The sequence below is a fragment of the Silene latifolia genome, chromosome 7 (assembly GCF_048544455.1).
Source record: "Silene latifolia isolate original U9 population chromosome 7, ASM4854445v1, whole genome shotgun sequence".
Lineage (NCBI taxonomy): Eukaryota > Viridiplantae > Streptophyta > Magnoliopsida > Caryophyllales > Caryophyllaceae > Silene > Silene latifolia.
The window spans coordinates 83679309-83699953 of record NC_133532.1 but is presented as its reverse complement, the minus strand read 5'-3'; the positions used below and the strand labels follow the sequence as shown (position 1 = coordinate 83699953).

The following is a 20645-nucleotide window of genomic DNA, read 5'->3' as shown; positions in this document are numbered from 1 at the left end:
TGCTTTTGTTGCCCCCTTTGTTCTTGCCATTTGATGAGCTAACCAAGAAAAAGATCAAAAATCTTCAATTTGTAGAATGCCCAAATTGATTTTGAAGGTGAAAGGCTTTGCCTTTATGAGAACAAAAATCAATTCAAAGGTGAAGATTTTGTGCTTGGTTTTGATTGTTAATGAAGATGGAGTGATTGATTTGTTATTTGAAAGATGGTTTGATTTGATTTTGGTGAGTTTTGTTGAGGGTTTTTGTTTTTGAGATGGAGAGGATGAGGGTTTTGATGTTATGGGTAGTGTTTATGAGTGAATGAATGAATGAATGAAGGTGGGGTGGGTATTTAAAGAACTCGACATTTTCGAATTGCAGGGACAATCCGTGCGGATTAGGCGCAATCCGCTCGGATTCTTCAGCTTCAAATTTTCAAAAATCCCGCCTAGAGACGGGCGGATTCTGGAGAATCCGCTCGGATTCTTTTTGGATGAGACGGGCGGATTTCGTGCAGGACGGACGGATTCTTATCCAGAGATTTTTCTTTGTTTTTCTTCAGCTGCAAGACGGGCGGATTTTCTACAAGACGGACGGATTCTGAGAGACGGGCGTCTTTCCAGAAATCCGCTCGGATTCTTCAACAGACGAGAATTTGCAGTTTTCAGCCCAGCCCAAGACGGGCGTCTTCTCAGCAGGACGCTCGGATCCTCTGCAGACGGGCGGATTCTCAGGAATCCGCTCGGATTGGTCCTTGTGTACACGGATTTGATTCCATCCGTGCACCAACGCATTCCCTTATCATTCTTTCTTTCTTTCTTTCAAATCTTGTGTTCTTCATTGCGGGGGCACTACTAAGGCATGAATAGCCTAGGCAATTGCCATCCCCACACTAAGGTAAAGCACTACACATCAATTAAAATCATTAGTCCCTCCCTCACTTCTCTCTTTTCATGACAATTATTTTGATCAAAGTAAATAAAATCCAAAAATGACAAAAATGCAATACAAAAATTAAATGTAAGTTAGGGAGTTAGAAATATTTACAAGTGGTGGTTTAGGGAGGACTCCACCAAACTCTCATTCTTGATGAGATGTCAAGGGGGCATGTTCAAGGTGTTGTTGATGTTGCTCAACACCTCGAAGAAGTAATTAAAAGCTTGTTCATTGTTGTGGTAGAGGTCCTCAATAGACCGTGGCCCTTGTTGTTGATCATGATCGATGGCATGCCCAATGTAGGGATTAAAGATCCCTTCAAATTCGTCGTCCCAAAGACCACAAACTTCATTGAGTTGATCATTGAAAATCTCTTGCTTGGATGAAGACAACTCTCCCAATTTCTTTTCTTGGCCAATGAGGCCATCTTCTTCTTCCTTGGTTGATTTTGATGAGCTTTGCAAGCTCTCCTTTTCACAATTCACTTGCTCTTTGAATGGAGCATCTTCAACTTTCTTTCTCCATTGGAGTTCCGATTTCTTCTTTTCATCTTTCCGGCTATAATGATCGATCATGAAACATGGCTCATGCAAACGAGGAGCTCTCATGGTCTTGTCAAGATTAAAAGTTATGCTTTCATCTCCCACTTCTAGAGTGAGCTCTCCATGTTTTACATCAATCACCGCACCCGCGGTGTGTAGGAAAGGTCTTCCTAAGATGATTGGAATGTTGGAATCTTCCTCCATATCAACAATGACAAAGTCCACCGGGATGAAAAACTTCCCAATTCGTACGGGGACATCTTCCCATATCCCTAGCGGTGTCTTCGTCGATCTATCGGCCATTTGAAGAGTGATGTTGGTACATTTAAGCTCTCCCATTCCCAACCTTTTACTTACCGAGTACGGCGTGACACTCACACTAGCCCCTAGATCACATAAGGCTTTGTTGATCGTTGTGTCGCCAATGGTACACGGTATTGAGAAGCTTCCCGGATCCTTTAACTTTGGAGGTGAACTCCCTTGAAGAATTGCACTACTCACCTTAGTGAAGGCGATAGTCTCAAGTTTCCGGATTGACTTCTTCTTTGTGAGGATATCTTTCATGTACTTTGCATAGGCCGGAACGTGATTGATTAATTCCGTGAAAGGAATTGAGACTTCTAAGTTCTTCACAATTTCCATGAAGTTTCCAAGTTGATCATCAAATTTGGGCTTGGCTTGACGACTTGGAAAAGGAAGTCTAATCACAATGGGCTCCTTTTCTTTGGTTTTGTCTTCATTTTTCTTTGAACTTTCTTCTTTTGATGATTCCCCTTCCTTGGGACCTTGCACCACAACTTCATTCTCACTAGCTCTCACAACTTCATCCTCAACTTGCTTCTTCGGTGCTTCATATCTTGTACCACTTCTCAAGTGAATGGCACTAACCGTTTCATGTCTAGGGGGATTACCTTGAGGTGGTAATTGCCCCTTTTGTCTTTGTGAGTTTGAAGATGCTAGTTGGGTCAATTGTGTTTCCAACATCTTGGTGTGAGCTAGAATGTTGTTGATGGTGGTATCCTTTGCTTGGCTATCCTTTTGCATTTGGGTGAAGAATTCTTGTTGATTTTTTTGCATTTGAATGACCGCTTTTTGGACATCAAAACTTTGGTCATTGTGGTGATTGTATGGATTTTGATTTTGGTAGCCTTGGTTTTGATTGAAAAAGGGTCTTTGATTTTGATTTCTCATGGGTGGTGGAGTGTATGTAGTTTGAGGGTTTTGGACATTTTGGCTCTTGTATGAGAGATTTGGGTGGAACTTGGTGTTTTCATTGTAAAAATTTGAATAAGGGGTGCCACTTTTGTAAGCTTGGAAAGCATTGACTTGTTCGGTTGTTCCCCTACATTCACTTGAGTCATGACCCAAGGTTCCACAATTCTCACATATCCCGCTTGGGATTGATGAGGATGCCGTCATGGCATTGACATGATGCTTTGATGATTTTGAGCTTTCCTCAAGTCTAGCCATAGCTTGTTCAAACTTCAAGTTGATTGTGTCAATGTGAGCACTAAGTTGAGCACCCAATTGAGTCGCGGTGTCCACTTCATACTTTCCTCCTCTAGTAGCCTTGCGAGGCCTACTATATTGCGAATTATGGACCGCCATTTCCTCAATCTTGTTCCATGTTTGATTGTCATCAACTTCGGTGAACATTCCATTTGATCCCATATTGAGAATGTTCCTTGAATCTTCATATAAACTATTCCAAAATTGTTGCACTAAAAACCATTCGCTAAGTCCATGGTGAGGACATGAGCGACAAATACCTTTGAACCGCTCCCAAGCTTCATACAAAGATTCTTCATCCCTTTGCTTAAAACCCGTAATTTGAGCTCTTAGCATATTTGTCTTCTCCGGTGGGTAGAATTTTTTGTAGAAAGCTAGAGCTAGCTTCTTCCAAGAATCTATTCCAAGGGTGGCCTTATCAAGGCCCTTCAACCATTGCTTTGCGGTGCCGATTAACGAAAAAGGAAATAAGACCCATCTTATTTGGTCTTGAGTCACGCTCGTTTGAGAGATAGCTTCACAATAATCACAAAATGTTTCCATATGAGAATGAGGGTCCTCACTAGGCATTCCCCCGAATTGGCTCCTCTCAACTAGTTGAATGAAGGCGGACTTGGCAATAAAGTTTCCGGTAAGATGTTGTGGGGTAGGAGTACCATTTGGTAGATCCTCCTCGGTGGGTATAGAGTGTGACGAGAATTTAGGCATTGTAGGTGGATTTTGTGTGGTATTGTTTAATGGGTTCTCTTCTCCTTCTATTGCGAAAGGATTGACAAACTCACTAGTGGGTTGAACAACTTCACCAACACCTCCCAAATTCCTCCTAACAAGTCTCCTATTATTCGTCAAGGTTCTTTCGATTTCACGGTCAAAAGGTAACAAATCTCTTTGTAACCTTCTAGACATGCAAAATATCAAACAACTAGAAAACAATTAGAACAAACCTTGAGGAGTTTTACTTCCCCAAGGTGAAAAAGACACAACTAAAAACAATAAAAGAAATCTTAAATCAATTAAACACCGTCCCCGGCAACGGCGCCATTTTTGATCGAGGCCATTTGGTGTTCACAATTAAGCATATGTGGTCGTTGGTCAATGGTCGATACAAAACACAATTTATACTTCACAAACAACTCTACAATTAGTAAAGAGGCAAGTAAAGGTCGGATCCCAAGGGACGGGTATTGAAATGAAGATTCTATTGTAACTAGTGGTGTCTAGGGGTGTCACAAATTGGGTTGATGTAGAAGGTCACTAAACTAAAATAGCAATGAAAATAAACTAACAAGGTAAATGAAATAAGGGTGTAAACAATTGATTAAAAGCACTAGGGTGTCATGGGTTCATAGGGGAATCATGGGATATGATCATACAAACATGTTCTCAAATTATAAGCAAGCAATTATTGTTGTGATGGATTGAGTTGGGTTATATCTTACAATCCTAGGAAAGTTTGGGTCCGGAGCCGAATCTCTTGGATTGTACAACACCTACAAGTCGACTTAATCTTCCCTACTTAACACATGCATGGTCTAACAAGACTCGAGTTGGGTTATGTCTTACAAGTCAAGTTGAAAGGATAGAAGATGATAGTAAATGCAAGGATTCATAGGCTTAGCATTTCATCAAATATAACATGTGCATGTATTAAGATCAAAACAAGCAAGCAAATAAGATATGAAAGCATATTAATTTAAGCATGAATCATTCCCCATGTTGGTTTCCCCTAATCACCCATTAAACCCTAGCTAAGAGACTACTCACTCATTATCATATTGATCATGCTAGAAAGGTTGTCAATCATACTAACATAATGAAACATGATGAATAAATGAAAGTAATTAGCAATAATTAAAAAGGGATTAAGAGATTATACCTACTAATGATTCCAATAATAAAGCAAGAATAATAGAAGAACTTGATGATTGATGGAAGGTTGTCAATCTCCCAATAAACCCAATAATCTTCTAATTACCCAAAATAAATGAAGAACAAGAGAGAGATTAAAGAACTAGAACTTGGATTAAAACTTGATTAATAATTGATTACAATATTGAAGAGAGATTTGATTGATACTAACTACTCTAATTATTGATAAGAAGAACATGCTCCTCTAATTAGACTAATGGGGTATTTATAGTGAAAATTAGGGAGGATGCATTAGGGTTAACTAAGGGCTAAACTAGTAATTACACTTTTAAGTTGAGCAAGGAGCCTCCGGGATTGTCCGAGAGAAGGGCTTCTCCATTTCGTAGCTTGAAGAACGAAACTATCTTTGTCTTTGTGATCCGAGCGGATGGGAGTCGGGACGGCCGGATGCGGGATGGACGATCCGAGCGGATCAAGGAACAAGACGCTCGGACTGGGCATGGGGAATCCGAGCGGATTCCTGGTAAGGACGCTCGGACTGGTGAGGACGGACGGATTCCCTACAATCCGTTCGGATTGTAGTTCAGCAACTTTTCTTCTTCTTTTTCTTCCCTTTTCTTCATGGATTCCTTGGGGATTTCCTTGGGGACTCAAGGATCCTTTTCTCAACAATGCTCTTCTACTATGCTATGTACAAAGGCCTTCTAGTCTTGTCTCTCCTTGATGCTTGGTCATTGAATATGATCAATTTAGCCTTGTTTTGCCATGAAAATGCAAGATTCTTACTCCTTTCCTACCAAGGGATCAAAATCTCAAAGAATATGCAAAACAAAGAACTAAAGATAAGAAATGACCCAAATAGGCACTAAAAAGCATAGAAACAATGGTAATTCGGGGGCTAAATATGCGCCAATTATGGTCGCATCATGCGCGGTGGTGGTGGTTTAGACGGGGTAGTTGTAAGGTAAAGGTGGGACTTGGATGGCGCTATGGTGGTGGATACAGTGTAGGGTGTTGCCAGATTATTAAGGTGTGGTTAGGTGGGTGATGATGTTAGGTGTGGTGAATATTGAAGATCGTGGGACTAGGTAGACTTGATACTATTGGTGGTGGTTGCGGTGCTTTGTGGTGATAAGGTGTAACACCCCCTTCTTGCCTGGCTAAGGCAATAGGAGGATGTTACCATCTCGGTTTCCTGAGATGGTGAATCGAAGTTGCAATTAAGAAACAATTAATATAAATAAAGTATTTAGTGAATTACAAATGGATAATTGAATGACAAATGAAATGATACAACTCATGACTACTATACTCTTCTAGCAAAGCTATGCTCGACTTGAATGTCACCAAGGCCCGTGGCTCGTCCCGCATCCCACGTGATACCAAACACAGCCTGTAAATTGACTGCTCCCCATATGATCGGAAATATCATATGGATCGGCACAGCCACCCCGGAAATAGGTGACAATTATTGTAACACCCCGTATTTTATAATAATATTTTATTATAAAAGTATTTTATTAAATTGATTATTTCGAAGTGTATTAATGTATTTTGGAAATATTTATATTTATCGTCTTCGTTCTCTATTTTATTCTTTCTCATTTTAATCTAATTTTGGAAGGGTTAAAATGTCCGTGCACGATTTGACTATTTTAATATAATAATTTCTTTTCTATAATAAACTCTCATTATTGCGTTTTAATATGGTCCAATCCGATTTATGATCAGATAATCCATTGTATGAGCTAATGGACCCAAAGCCCATTAGTTAATCTCCTTATAAATAGAATTTAACCTAGCAAGCAACTAGGTCAATTCTTTTGTTTTGTGCGTCAGGCTACCACACGTTCTCTTCCTCCATTCCTCTCTTTTGTTCTTCTTTTCTTCATTTGACTCCATTGTTGAATATATTTCCTTCCTCCAAACTCATACACAAATTATATTTTCACAATCTTTGCTCTTATCTTTACAACATATTCGTCTCCAAATATTTTTATGAGGGTTATTTGTATGGACCTTTATACCTACCTTTATGGTCTCTTATTTTAATGGGTAAAGAAGAACAAGAGTCTTTCGTGATGTTTTCAAGGGTTTCGAGTTGTGCCTTTCTTTAAAGTCAATTTTTGGGACGTGGACACGTGTTGGAGACAAGGTTTTGTTGGTCGTGTATTTTATGGAGTTCTCATTCTTATTTCACATCATTAATTGCTAAAAAGGTAACTAGGTATTTTCCTTTAATTGTGTTTATGCCAATTGATTTAATTAATGTGATTTAATGATTGATTTGTATGATTAGTACATGTTTTGATTGTTTATTATCATGTTAATTATGTTTCGCATGTTTGTATGTGATTTAATGTTTTAATTATGTCTCGTATATTGTTTACAGGTTTATTATGGGTGTCATGAGCGCAATTAGGGTTTACGAATCAAACCCTAGTGCGGTATGATAGGCAGCCAAGAGTTCTCTCCAAAGTTATAGCTAAAGCTAGTATAACCTTGATGATGATTCAAGTGTTATAGCTAAAGTTAATACAACTTTGGGTAGTTACTCTAGTTTTGGCTGAAACAGGTATAACCTTGGAAATATGAATCCAGGTTATAGCTGAATCTACTATAACATTGGATATGAGTTAAGGTTATAGCTGAAACTAACGTACCCTGAGATTTATGGCTCAAGGTTATGGTTGGAACTAGTATAACTCTGAGTTTCGTGTCAAGGTTATAGTTGAGGTAAGTATAACTTCAAGTCGTATATGTTAAAGTTATAGTCGTGGTTACTATAACCTCGCATCCAGAGTTCATGTTATGGTAAGGGTTACTATAACATTGAATGGTTAAATGTGTTAAAGTTATAGCTGGAGTACTATAACATTGTATGGTTGATACTTGTTCACATGTTGTGTTGTGTTCAGTTATTAAATGACATTGTGTTTGCATATATATTTGGTTACACTTGTTCATATGATAAGTAAGATGGTCAGTTACACTATCCTATGAGTTGAGTCGTGATGTTGTTCACGCATGTTGGTACAGTCAGTTATACTGTGCATTTGTGGTTTGCTAGTTTGAATAGATGACGGTAGTATCAGATATATACTATCGGAACGAACTAACGTCACCTGTCGATGCGGGATTTCTTTGGTCTATGTTCGGGGGGGTAGCAGAGGCAGTGGTTATACGCTCTGTTCCCCGAGTGTCGTTCGGCTTACCGAGAGTCTGGCCAGGTCTTAGACATATAGGCAGTGGTTATACGCTATACATAGTACCGTGGAGGCAGTGGTTATACGCTCCACACCGATGGAGGCAGTGGTTATACGCTCCATCATCTAGAGGCAGTGGTTATATGCTCTGGCAAGTTAGAGGCAGTGGTTATACGCTCTAACGGACGTTCGCTCTATTCGCTATGCTTTGTTGCTAGCTTTATGCCTTCTGTTGCTGTGGATTGTGTGTTACCGTGTTTGCTATGTTTTAATGCTAGCTTTGTGCCTTAGGTTGTTGTGGGTCATTTGTCGCTACTAGTCTTGTAAGTGTTCATGGTCTAGTGGTTGCATATGGTCTTGGTTTGCATGTTTGCATCCGTCTAAGATTGATAAGTTTTGGTAAATTTTGTGTGGGGTTTCATGAGTATAGATGATCTCACATGTTTACTGTTTATGCCTTTCAATTGTTATTGATTGTTGATTATATTCAATTATTTTAAACATGACTGGGAGAGCATCTAGTTACTCCCGACTGATTGTCGACCCCTATTCTCAGGTTGTTCAGATTGTTGATGACTGGTTGATGTTGCTTGGGATGCATCAAGGGGCGAGACGAATAATAAATTAGGAGTTTGTTTTATGTTTTAAGAACCTTTGAATAATGTATTAGTTTGCTTTTGGATTTAGTAGCGAACTGGATTGGTCAGGTGTTTCCGCCACCTTGACCCTTTTATCAGTGTTATACTCTGATATTTACTTTATATTACGTTTTTCCTTTGTTTTATAATCCGGGTTGTTACAGTTGGTATCAAAGCGAACACGCTCCCAACTCTCGCGTAGTTAATGACTAAAATCAATTGACTTAGTAAATGAGTGAGAGTAAATGGGGTAGAAACAATTAAGGACTTATTTGTTTATGCGTTAATGTTTCGCATCATTAGTAATTGTATTACATGTATTGATCATGTACTTACTTGTTTATGCCTTAATATTTCATATTATTATTAATGGTACTAATTGTTTTGTTCACGTATTTGTTTGTTTATGTCTTAATGTTTAACGTTATTAATTGTACTAAATGTATAGTTTATGCACTGTGTTGTTTATGACTTGATGTTTTGTTTTGTCATTAGTTGTATAAAATGTGTTGTTCATGTATGACTTTTTCGAGCATGCTTTGTTGATTTTAAAGTTGGTCAGTTTTGAAAATCTTCCTTGCATGTTACGTATCATGCGCTGGGTTATATGTTTGTCAAAACTTTTAATCCTTGGTAACCCGAGCTTTACTCTTATCGTACTTTCATCCTTTTTGGATTACTTGGCGGTGTGTCCCTGCTTAAGGTGATTTCGAGGTTGATATCCTTGTGGTTAGGATTTTGGGACAACAAGTTAGGATTAATGGTAGTTTTGGGATGTTCAAGTATGAAAGAAAAGAGCGTTTATTGTTATGAGTTTGGTAACAAGGAAGTTTACATTGGGATTAGAGACTTTTGAGATGAAGTTAACTTTGGGATTAGAGGTTGTTGAGAAGAAGTTTACTGTGGGAATAGAGGTTGTTATGACGATGTTTCTCTTGGGATTATAGGTGTTAAGTTCTTTTATGTATTTGAGAAAATCCTTATTGATGATCGTGGGTAGTGATAGGTGGCATAAGATGTATGATTGTGGTTTCATAGTTTCACCAGAAGTGAGAGACATAATGAGTGAATTTATCTTATGGTATCATTTGGGAATATTTGTGACTTATGCTCTTAACCGTTTGAGTTATTCGATTTTTATCTTGTGTTAAAGGAAAGGTTATGGGAGTTATTTGTGGATCGAGAGTAGAATGCTATAAATGAATTGAATGTTATCGTGGAGTTAGGATTGAACAAGTTGAGAATGTTGGAGGATTATGCTCGTCTTTGATTGGAATATCATATTTGAGGAATAAGGATCGTTAATGTCAATTAGTGAGTTAGGAAAGATTTTATAATTTATCCATTGAGGATTTAATTACTGATCGTACGTTTTAAAGGATTGCTTGAGAGAGACAAACTGTAATTTATGGGCTTGTGAGATGTTAATGTTAAAGTGTTTTTGTATTGACTTAGTGAGTGGTCATGTTAAAGATGACTATAATGAATCGTGGTGTTCATCTTTTCAGGGTATAGAGATTGCTATGGATTGATCCATTAAGTGTGATTAGATGGAGTTCTTTAGAGTTGAAGGACTTGAGAGATGAAGGTCTTGAGAATTGATGATCTTGAGAGTCGATGATCTGAGAAATGTAGTGATTGTTGAGGGGCAATTATATAGAGTTTTGTTGATGAGTATATAGAGATTTGTTGGTTATGAGGTATTATGAAAATATGATGTAAGGATGTTACGGGATGGAGTTACCTTAAATGATGATCGTACGATATTTGTAAGACCTTGGTTATCGTGCTTTATTTATCTCATGTTAAGGTATCGTCTTCGGGAAATAAAATGTTTTTGAGTCGTCTATTCTTGTCATCCTTGCACGTGTTAACCATACCTCTTCTATTTGAGCCTTCAGACCAAAATTTCTATTTATCTTTTTCCTGTGTCTGTTTTATCTATCGTTACTCTCTATTTGTTCTTTATTTCAACTCCAGTTCCTTCTTATTTGAACTTTTGTAATTACCTTTTTCACTTTGATTTCTCTCTAAGCTTTTACTTTCCAAAACAATGTGATGTTTTGTATCATTGCATTGCACAAAAATGTTTTATTTTGGTTTGCAAGTTATTTATTCGTTCATGGTAACTTGAAAATGTTTGAAATCTCTTTAGAGCTACTTGTGATCATCTTGTAGTGGAAGCTAATCTTGGATCCTTTGGCGAGCGATGTTAGATACTTCGAGGTTGATGTTTGGTTAGTTGAGGCTGAGAACATAGTATCATGGTTAGATACGAGTATGAATTGGGATAACATATAGAGTTTTAGAGAAGGAGTATTAAAGGTGTTATATTGAGCTCTGAAAGTTTGAGGATGTTTTACCTTGAGAGTGTATAGTTGTTTGTTTGTTCTATCTGAAATGAAGTATTTCACTTAAGAGTATGAGTGTTATTAAAGGACATAGATTTATACAGTCTTATTGTGGTTTTGTGATATTGAGATGATATTCATGGATAGTAAAATGTAACTACAATTGAGTTTATAAGCGTTATTGTTTTTATGGACACAGATGATAAGATTTGTACGGTTATATCATTTTAAGAGCGGTGATGGTATTGGATTATCGGTGGATAAGTGTGTTGTGGTACAATAGGTACTAGCTTAACTAAAGGTATGTGGTTCCTTGGGTGCTTAGGAAAGTCGTGGTTATAGTTAAAAGGAAATGATTGGGTCTTGCGAGTGTGACTAAAGATTTTGTCATAAGATTGAGGTTGGATAGGATTTTGACAGTTTAGTCAGAGTTTGAGGTTTGAGATTGATGACTTTGGATACTAATGTATATCAAGAACTATCGAGTTTAATGGTAAAATCTTTTGAGCTTAAGAGCTGTATATAGAAATAAGCCCTACCAACTTTGAGGAATTATGGTAGCAATAATTTTAATGTCACTCGTGAATAGAAGAGTTTTCTCATTCGAAAGATATTCTTGGGTTAGAGTTTATCTGTTTGGGGTTTTGGTCAATGTCATATCTTGTGGTGAATGGTAAGCTAGAATTGGAGTATTTGTTAAAAGTTATGTTAATTTGGAGTAAGAATAACGAGTTCACAATTTTAAGAGGTCGTATATGTTGTTTAATGATGGTTAATGGTAGTTGGATGAGTGTTTGAGATATGAGGACTAGATGTTGGCTTAATGATCTTTATGGACTTCGATGGTATGAGTTTGATTTGTTTTTTGAGATTGTAGAGTGTGTGAAGATTATGATAACTTTGAAGATTTGGGATATCTTTTTCTTTGGTTTGAGTTTGGATATGGATCAGAGTGCGCAACAATTAGGATTCCGAGATGACTTTTGTTGGTTATCACTTGTAATTCTTACCTTCTTTTGATCTTATATTTGAAATTCAAGTTTCGAGGACGAAACTTCTTTTTAGGGGGTTAGATTGTAACACCCCGTATTTTATAATAATATTTTATTATAAAAGTATTTTATTAAATTGATTATTTCGAAGTGTATTAATGTATTTTGGAAATATTTATATTTATCGTCTTCGTTCTCTATTTTATTATTTCTCATTTTAATCTAATTTTGGAAGGGTTAAAATGTCCGTGCACGATTTGACTATTTTAATATAATAATTTCTTTTCTATAATAAACTCTCATTGCGTTTTAATATGGTCCAATCCGATTTATAATCAGATAATCCATTGTAAGAGCTAATGGACCCAAAGCCCATTAGTTAATCTCCTTATAAATAGAATTTAACCTGGCAAGCAACTAGGTCAATTCTTTTGTTTTGTGCGTAAGGCTGCCGCACGTTCTCTTCCTCCATTCCTCTCTTTTGTTCTTCTTTTCTTCCTTTGACTCAATTGTTGAATATCTTTCCTTCCTCCATACTCATACACAAATTATATTTTCACAATCTTTGCTCTTATCTTTACAACATATTCGTCTCCAAATATTTTTATGAGGATTATTTGTATGGACCTTTATACCTACCTTTATGGTCTCTTATTTTAATGGGTAAAGAAGAAGAAGAGTCTTTCGTGACGTTTTCAAGGGTTTCGAGTTGTGCCTTTCTTTAAAGTCAATTTTTGGGACGTGGACATGTGTTGGAGACAAGGTTTTGTTGGTCGTGTATTTTATGGAGTTCTCATTCTTATTTCACATCATTAATTGCTAAAAAGGTAACTAGGTGTTTTCCTTTAATTGTGTTTATGCCAATTGATGTAATTAATGTGATTTAATGATTGATTTGTATGATTAGTACATGTTTTGATTGTTTATTATAATGTTAATTATGTTTCGCCTGTTTGTATGTGGTTTAATGTTTTAATTATGTCTCGTATATTGTTTACATGTTTATTATGGGTGTCATGAGCGCAATTAGGGTTTACGAATCAAACCCTAGTGGCGGCATGATAGGCGGCCAAAAGTTCTCTCAAAAGTTATAGCTAAAGCTAGTATAACCTTGATGATGATTCAAGTGTTATAGCTAAAGTTAATACAACTTTGGGTAGTTACTCTAGTTTTGGCTGAAACAGGTATAACCTTGGAATTTGGAAATATGAATCCAGGTTATAGCTGAATCTACTATAACATTGGATACGAGTTAAGGTTATAGCTGAAACTAATGTACCAGGAGATTGATGGCTCAAGGTTATGGTTGGAACTAGTATAACTTTGAGTTTCGTGTCAAGGTTATAGTTGAGGTAAGTATAACTTCAAGTCGTATATGTTGAAGTTATAGTCGAGGTTACTATAACCTCGCATCCAGAGTTCATGTTATGGTTAGGGTTACTATAACATTGAATGGTTAAATGTTAAAGTTATAGCTGGAGTACTATAACATTGTGTGGTTGATACTTGTTCACATGTTGTGTTGTGTTCAGTTATTAAATGACATTGTGTTTGCATATATATTTGGTTACACTTGTTCATATGATAAGTAAGATGGCCAGTTACACTATCCTATGAGTTGAGTCGTGACGTTGTTCACGCATGTTGGTACAGTCAGTTATACTGTGCAATTGTGGTTTGCTAGTTTGAATAGATGACGATAGTATCAGTTATATACTATCGGAACGAACTAACGTCACCCATCGATGCGGGATTTCTTTGGTCTATGTTCGGGGGGGTATCAGAGGCAGTTGTTATATGCTCTGTTCCCCGAGTGTCGTTCGGTTTACCGAGAGTCTGGCCAGGTCTTAGACATATAGGCAGAGGTTATACGCTATACATAGTACCGTGGAGACAGTGGTTATACACTCCACACCGATGGAGGCAGTGGTTATACGCTCCATCAGCTAGAGGCAGTGGTTATACGCTCTGGCAAGTTAGAGGCAGTGGTTATACGCTCTAACGGGAGTTCGCTCTATTCGCTATACTTTGTTGCTAGCTTTATGCCTTCTGTTGCTGTGGATTGTGTGTTACCGTATTTTCTATGCTTTAATGTTAGCTTTGTGCCTTAGGTTGTTGTGGGTCATTTGTCGCTACTAGTTTTGTAAGTGTTCATGGTCTAGTGGTTGCATATGGTCTAGGTTTGCATGTTTGCATCCGTCTAAGATTGATAAGTTTTAGAAAATTTTGTGTGGGGTTTCATGAGTATAGATGATCTCACATGTTTACTGTTTATGTCTTTCAATTGTTATTGATTGTTGATTATATTCAATTGTTGTAAACATGACTGGGAGAGCATCTAGTTACTCCCGACTGATTGTCGACCCCCATTCTCAGGTTGTTCAGATTGTTGATGACTGGTTGATGTTGCTTGGGATGCATCGAGGGGCGAGACGAATAATAAATTAGGAGTTTGTTTTATGTTTTAAGAACCTTTGAATAATTTATTAGTTTAGTTTTGGAATTAGTAGCGAACCGGATTGGTCAGGTGTTTCCGCCACCTTGACCCTTTTATCAGTGTTATACTCTGATATTTACTTTATATTACGTTTTTCCTTTGTTTTATAATCCGGGTGTTACAATTATACACAACCCAAAACACGTCAGTTTCAATAAATAAACATAAGACACGACACAATATGTAAATATGCAACATACCAAAGAATCGTGTAACATAAGACTATAAAACACCACACCGGTACCGGGACACGCCCAGCCGTACCCACAACTACATTGGTGCCAGGGGCACGCCCATGCACCGCAACTCACACATAGGTACTTGGAACACGTCCGTGGTACCGGGCCCAGAAGCCAACCGGGTCCCCTATCAGGCATCGTTGATGAACGTGTCATTGTACGCCCTCAAACACATTTATACCTAACTACTAGCATAGCAAGAAAGTCGGGGTCGAACCCAAAGGACGGAGGGTACTCGAATTTTTCAATCTAATTATAGTTGCACTAAGGGTTGTCACAATTGGTTGGGTTAAGATGGTTATCTAAACTACTAGGCAAGTGAAACAAAGTAAGTAAATGAGAATGTAAACAATTGATTAAAGGTACTAGGGTGTCATGTTTCTTAAAGGATTCATGGTGGTGATCATACAAACATGTTTACATAGTTGCAAGCAAATTATTGTTGTAGTGGAATCGAGTTAGTTTATGTCTTACGATTCATAGGAAGATTTGGGTCCCGGAGACGAGTCGGTTAAGACTGTACAACACCTACAATTCGACTTACTTTCTTCCTATTCACTTCTATGCATGGTCTAACAAGACTCGAGTTAGTTTATATCTTACAAGTCTTGTTGAATAGATAAGAGATGTATATATGCAAGGTTTCATAGTCAAGCATTTTATCGAGCATAACATGTGCATAGGTTAACACTACAACAAGCAAGCAATCTTATGATAACATATTAGATTAAGTATGAATCTACCCCCATATTATAGTTCCTCTAATCCCCCATTAACCCTAGCTAGAAGACTACTCACTCATGGTCATGATAAACATGCTAATAAAAGTGTCAATCATATTAACAAGGTTAAGCATGGTGAATGAGTAAAGCAATAATTAATTAAGCAAAGGATAAAAGAGATTATACCAACTTAAGGATGATCCAAATATAAAGCAAAGAATAATAGAAGAGAACTTGATTGATTGATGAAGATTTGTCAATTCTCCAATAATAACCCAATAATCTTCAATTACCTAATAATAAATCTTGAACAATGATTAAGGAAAGATTAATGTGTAATTTGTTGAATGATTAAATACTAATCTATTCTAATCTACTCCTAATGAAATCTTAATATAAACTAAAGAAGCTTAATCTCTTGATTAATACAAATGGAGTATATATAGTGGTACATCATTAGGTTAAGCAAAGGTAGATTAGGAAATAATATGCTTAAGTGTCGAATAGAGCCTTGCAAGTCCTAGGAGGAGCCCCACGACTCCCCATTGTGAAGACGATCTCCCTGCCAAACAATCCGCTCGACCTGGGCTAAAAACGAGCGTCCTGAGCCTCAACCCGAGCGGGTTGAAATTGACCCGAGCGCGTTGAAGTATAACTCGAGCGGGTTGATCATGACCCGAGCGGGTTGAGCTGCAGAATCCTTTTTCTTGCTTTTATGCCTATGATGCTTCTATATACTCCTTATTTCTATCATCTTTGGTCATCATTCTTGCCTCCTCTTCATACTAGTCCATCTAAGATCATCAACAAGCTTCCGAATATGCGCGAGAAAAGGGAATTCCGCCTCATTACCTTCTTTCCTACAAGACATAAAAAATGCACTAGGAAAGCAAATAGGAAGCAAATGACGAATAAATGGTTATGAAATGCTATATTAGTATGTAAAATGAGCTTTAGTTAGGGGACTAAATGTGCGAAATTATGAGCCACATCAAATATCCCCAAACCGAACCTTTACTCGTTCCGAGTAATGAGGTGACTAGAACTAGACCTTTATTTAAACTATCCTAATAATAGTATAACCGATGTGAGACAATTAGCGGGTCTCACTCCGCCCCTTTAATTCACAACAAGACATCCATGAGGTAAGATGCCTTCTTGCAAGGCAAGGTGGGGCTTGCCAAAATGGCGATACATCCAAGCATTAAGCACAAAAAACAAGTAATGGATGCATCTACAAAAGAATAGCCACTTTCCTCATCTAAGTGGCGGAAATCATCTAAAGGGGAAGCAGTCTAAGGGTACACATTCCATTGTAGATATCATTTCTCCAAGTTACTAAGTCTAAAAGGATACCAACAAATCACCTCCAAGTTGTGTCAAACTAGGGTACCTTTGTCCACAATCACTAAATGCTTTCGTCAAGAGTAGACTCCTTATGGTGTTAGAAAACACTGTAGGATCGCGGAATCCCCCTCTTACCTAGACAAGAAGAAGGGTCGTCCCCTCTCCACCATGCAACAAAATAGGATCAATGGATAAAAGGGATCAAGATGGTAAGCGTTTCATGATGGTTGTTTTCTTTTGAGTTTATTTTTTTCCCCCAATTTTGTAGCTTTTCAACAATTTGAAGAACATTTCTTGCCATTTTTTATGTTTGACAATTTCAATTTTTGCATTTTTTTGAACATTTTTCAAAGTAACCCCATTTGTAGTAAGGACACTTCTATTAAAGCATAAGAGTCTATTTTTGCTCCTCTTTTTCATTTGATGCAATTTGCAAACATTTGATTTTCATTTGGTACTTGAACTCAATTTGACATTTTTGTGCCCATTCCCTTTTTGTTGACAAAAATTGATGATAGAAGTGTAAGGACGGTTGCATGGTTTCAAAGGTCACCTTGGAATAAACGGTAGCCAAGGAGTTATCACACCACAAGGTACTCTTGACTAAGACTTAGTCTATGGGTCAAAAGATACTAGTATGGCACATCCTAGGGTGTCTTGAGGGTATTCTAACAAACAAAGTCTCAAGGAGAAAAATTATCCACAAGGGCCTTATATACACTTGTCAAGCTTCCCAAATAGGCATTTTCACAAAATTTTTCTACCATGCAACTACATGCCATGATGCAACTAACATGTATACAAATCTAATGCATATGCTTCTATCAACTAAAATGCCATATAATCTAGATGCAACTCCTAACAACACATAGGTAGACAAACCGCAACAACAAAATACACCACATCCTCTTTGACATGTAAGCCCATCCTCCTCATATGAATAATGGAAATAAATGGAAGGGAAATAAAGATTAGAGCGATCATACCAAGCGGTCATCACATTCCCTTGCCAATGCCTTGAAATATAGTGTTGTATCTATATGAGAAGAGAACAAAAACACAAGTATATACATCCTCCGTTTTTATATGATCTACCCATTTGTTGAATATATGAGTGTAGTATTTTAATAAAGTGGGTAGATCATACGAAAACGGAGGAAGTACAATTCTACACTACTAAATTAAAGAACAAGTTTTGGTTTTTGAAATTTTCAAATTTTTATGGATTTTGTTTTTATGAAATTAAAGAACATATTTTTGAGATTTTTCAAAATTATTCAAATTTTTTTTGGGATATAAATTTCCATCCCCCACTTTATTTTGGACATTGTACTCAATGTACATGTAGGAGTAGGAATGAAAAATAAATACATGTTTTTTTGGATTTTTGAATTTATGAAAATAAATACAATGATATGAATGAATGCATGCTCTAACTAAATGCAATTCTATATGACATATATAACAAATGAATGCAATCTAAACTACACTAGATGATGCATGCTCTCTATTAAGCTAAGGTCACTTATGATCAAACCTCCCCAAACCGATTTAAGCACTATTTCTAGTGTAGGAGAAATGAGCTTGGGTCATTAGTGACTATGCATGAACTCAAGTCTATATGAAACTAACTACATGAATCATGTGAGATATATTATAATGCAAACTAATCTAATCATGTGAGATATATTACAATGCAACTATACATGAGAGATAGGGAAAGAATGGGTTCTTACAATCACGATCTCAATCAAAGCCTCCATCATCGAGGCCATCATCATCTTCACTCTCTTCTTCTTCTTCTTCTTCTTCTTCTTCTTCTTCTTCTTCTTCTTCTTCTTCTTCTTCTTCTTCTTCTTCTTCTTCTTCTTCTTCTTCTTCTTCTTCTTCTTCTTCTGCTCCTCCTCCTCCTCCTCCTCCTCCTCCTCGTTGATCATTTTCATTCATGCCTTGGTTTGGGAATACAAGACGGGGTTGCACCCAAGAAGGCCTAGGACCGTTAGGATCAATAAACCCTTGTTGAGCCATATGGTAGTATTGAGGGTAAAGGGCCAAATAGTTGTCTTCTTGCCCTTGGTGGATCCTAAAATCCATGTTGCTTATCATACCCATCAAAATATCCATGGCCGACGGCGGGGTGCCGGAAGGAGGAGGAGGAGTGTAGGGTCGGTAGACATGAGGATAAGGTGGTATCCGCATAAGAGGGCCGAACACCATGAAGGAATGGCGGGATGCCAAGGTTTGGACCTTGGGATGGTGGTGGTGCAAAGGAAGGAGTAGGAGGCGCCTCCTCATGTCTCCTAGGTGGTGGAGCCACAATCCTCTCAATGGGGAGGAGGTAGCTCGGCATAGGTGCAAGGTAGCTCGACCTAGGCTCGGTAGGAGGAAGGTCCCAAAGAGGAAGGGTGAATGTAGTGCTTCCCTTGGTGTACCAATCAATGCTTCCCGAATCACTATACTTGCACCATTTGTGATGCCTAAAGAAAACCTTCTCATCAATCAAAGTATCCACGGGTAGAGCTATTGTTGGAGTGTCCCCGACAATAATGCGATCACAATTGTCGATCATGATGATCACATGTTTAAATCTCATTTTTAAGAATACGTAAGGGATGATTCATTATATAGTCAACTGATCAACATTAATCGGTAACGATTGGCTTGCTAGAGTTTGACGTTACTGTCGTTGGACGGTGGTGGTCAGTTGATCCCTTAAGGTCACACCTAAAGGATGATGCCCTAATCTGTAAAATTGATTAATTGTATGACGATACAATTTAATCAATTCCTTAAAATTGAACAATTCAATTTGTGAGAGAGAATATTGATATCTTATTGTAATGGGATTAAATAAGATTTATTTTAGTAATTGAAATACTTTATTACTAAAATTGTTTATTGTTTGAGAAACAATAGAGATAAGAATGAATGGTTGATTATAATTACAAGATGTTGTGAATTATAATTAAATGACCCATTTTATTTATGTGATCAAGTATCACTAATCAATTTGTTGAATGTAATTTAATTAATTTATAAAAATGATATTTATGTGATAAATATGCATTTAATTAATTAATAACATGTAACATACTACATGTGACATATTGTGTGACAAATGACAAATTGACAAAATAAAATGGTAGTCCATTTTATGGAGGTGGGACCGAAAAAAAAGGAGGGAGTATTAGTGTGTTTTGGTTGTTTTATTTTAATTGATAAAGTAGCATGATGATGCCTACCTACAACTAGCCTTACACCTACTCTTACACATCTTACACACCTAATTCTTGTGAAGACAAAAAGGAGAAAAGTAAGATGCCCTTTGTTAATATTCCAACCGTGAAACCCCCTTTAGAATAATGGAATTGGTTCTCTTATTATTCATTCTAATAGATCACATGCAAAAGTTGTCCTCTCTCACATATTCATCTTTTTCCTTCATCAAAACATGAGATTTTTGATCCAAATTGTTCATAAAACATTACTAATATTATTAATGTAATATATGAGTATTAGTAATCAATTTTAAGGTAAACTACTAAACTAATATCTACCTAATATTATTTAGTGGGGATAAGGGATAATCTTGGGTGCAATCAAGAGGAGTGGCTTCTATACTTGAGGTCTTTGGAGGATCATCCTAACATATGGAAAGCTCAAGAACAAGTGAGGTAGGAGACTTCACTTGTGCCCAAAATATCCGAAATATTCACATGGTATGAAACGATTTTTCCTTACTCTTATTCTAGTTTTGCATGCATAAGATCTTTAAGTTCTTATGACTAAAACTTTAAACCAAAATATGTGATATTTA

At 37.1% G+C, this 20645-nt stretch overlaps 1 non-coding gene and 1 pseudogene across 1 annotated transcript; both read left to right on the top strand.

Annotated features, from left to right (window-relative positions):
- The window catches only part of LOC141590303 (uncharacterized), a 472729-nt pseudogene that overhangs the window by 131155 nt on the left and 320929 nt on the right, over positions 1-20645 (top strand).
- LOC141593522 (small nucleolar RNA R71) lies at positions 3197-3303 on the top strand. The gene has a single exon (XR_012521600.1). It is a non-coding gene; the product is annotated as a small nucleolar RNA R71 (small nucleolar RNA).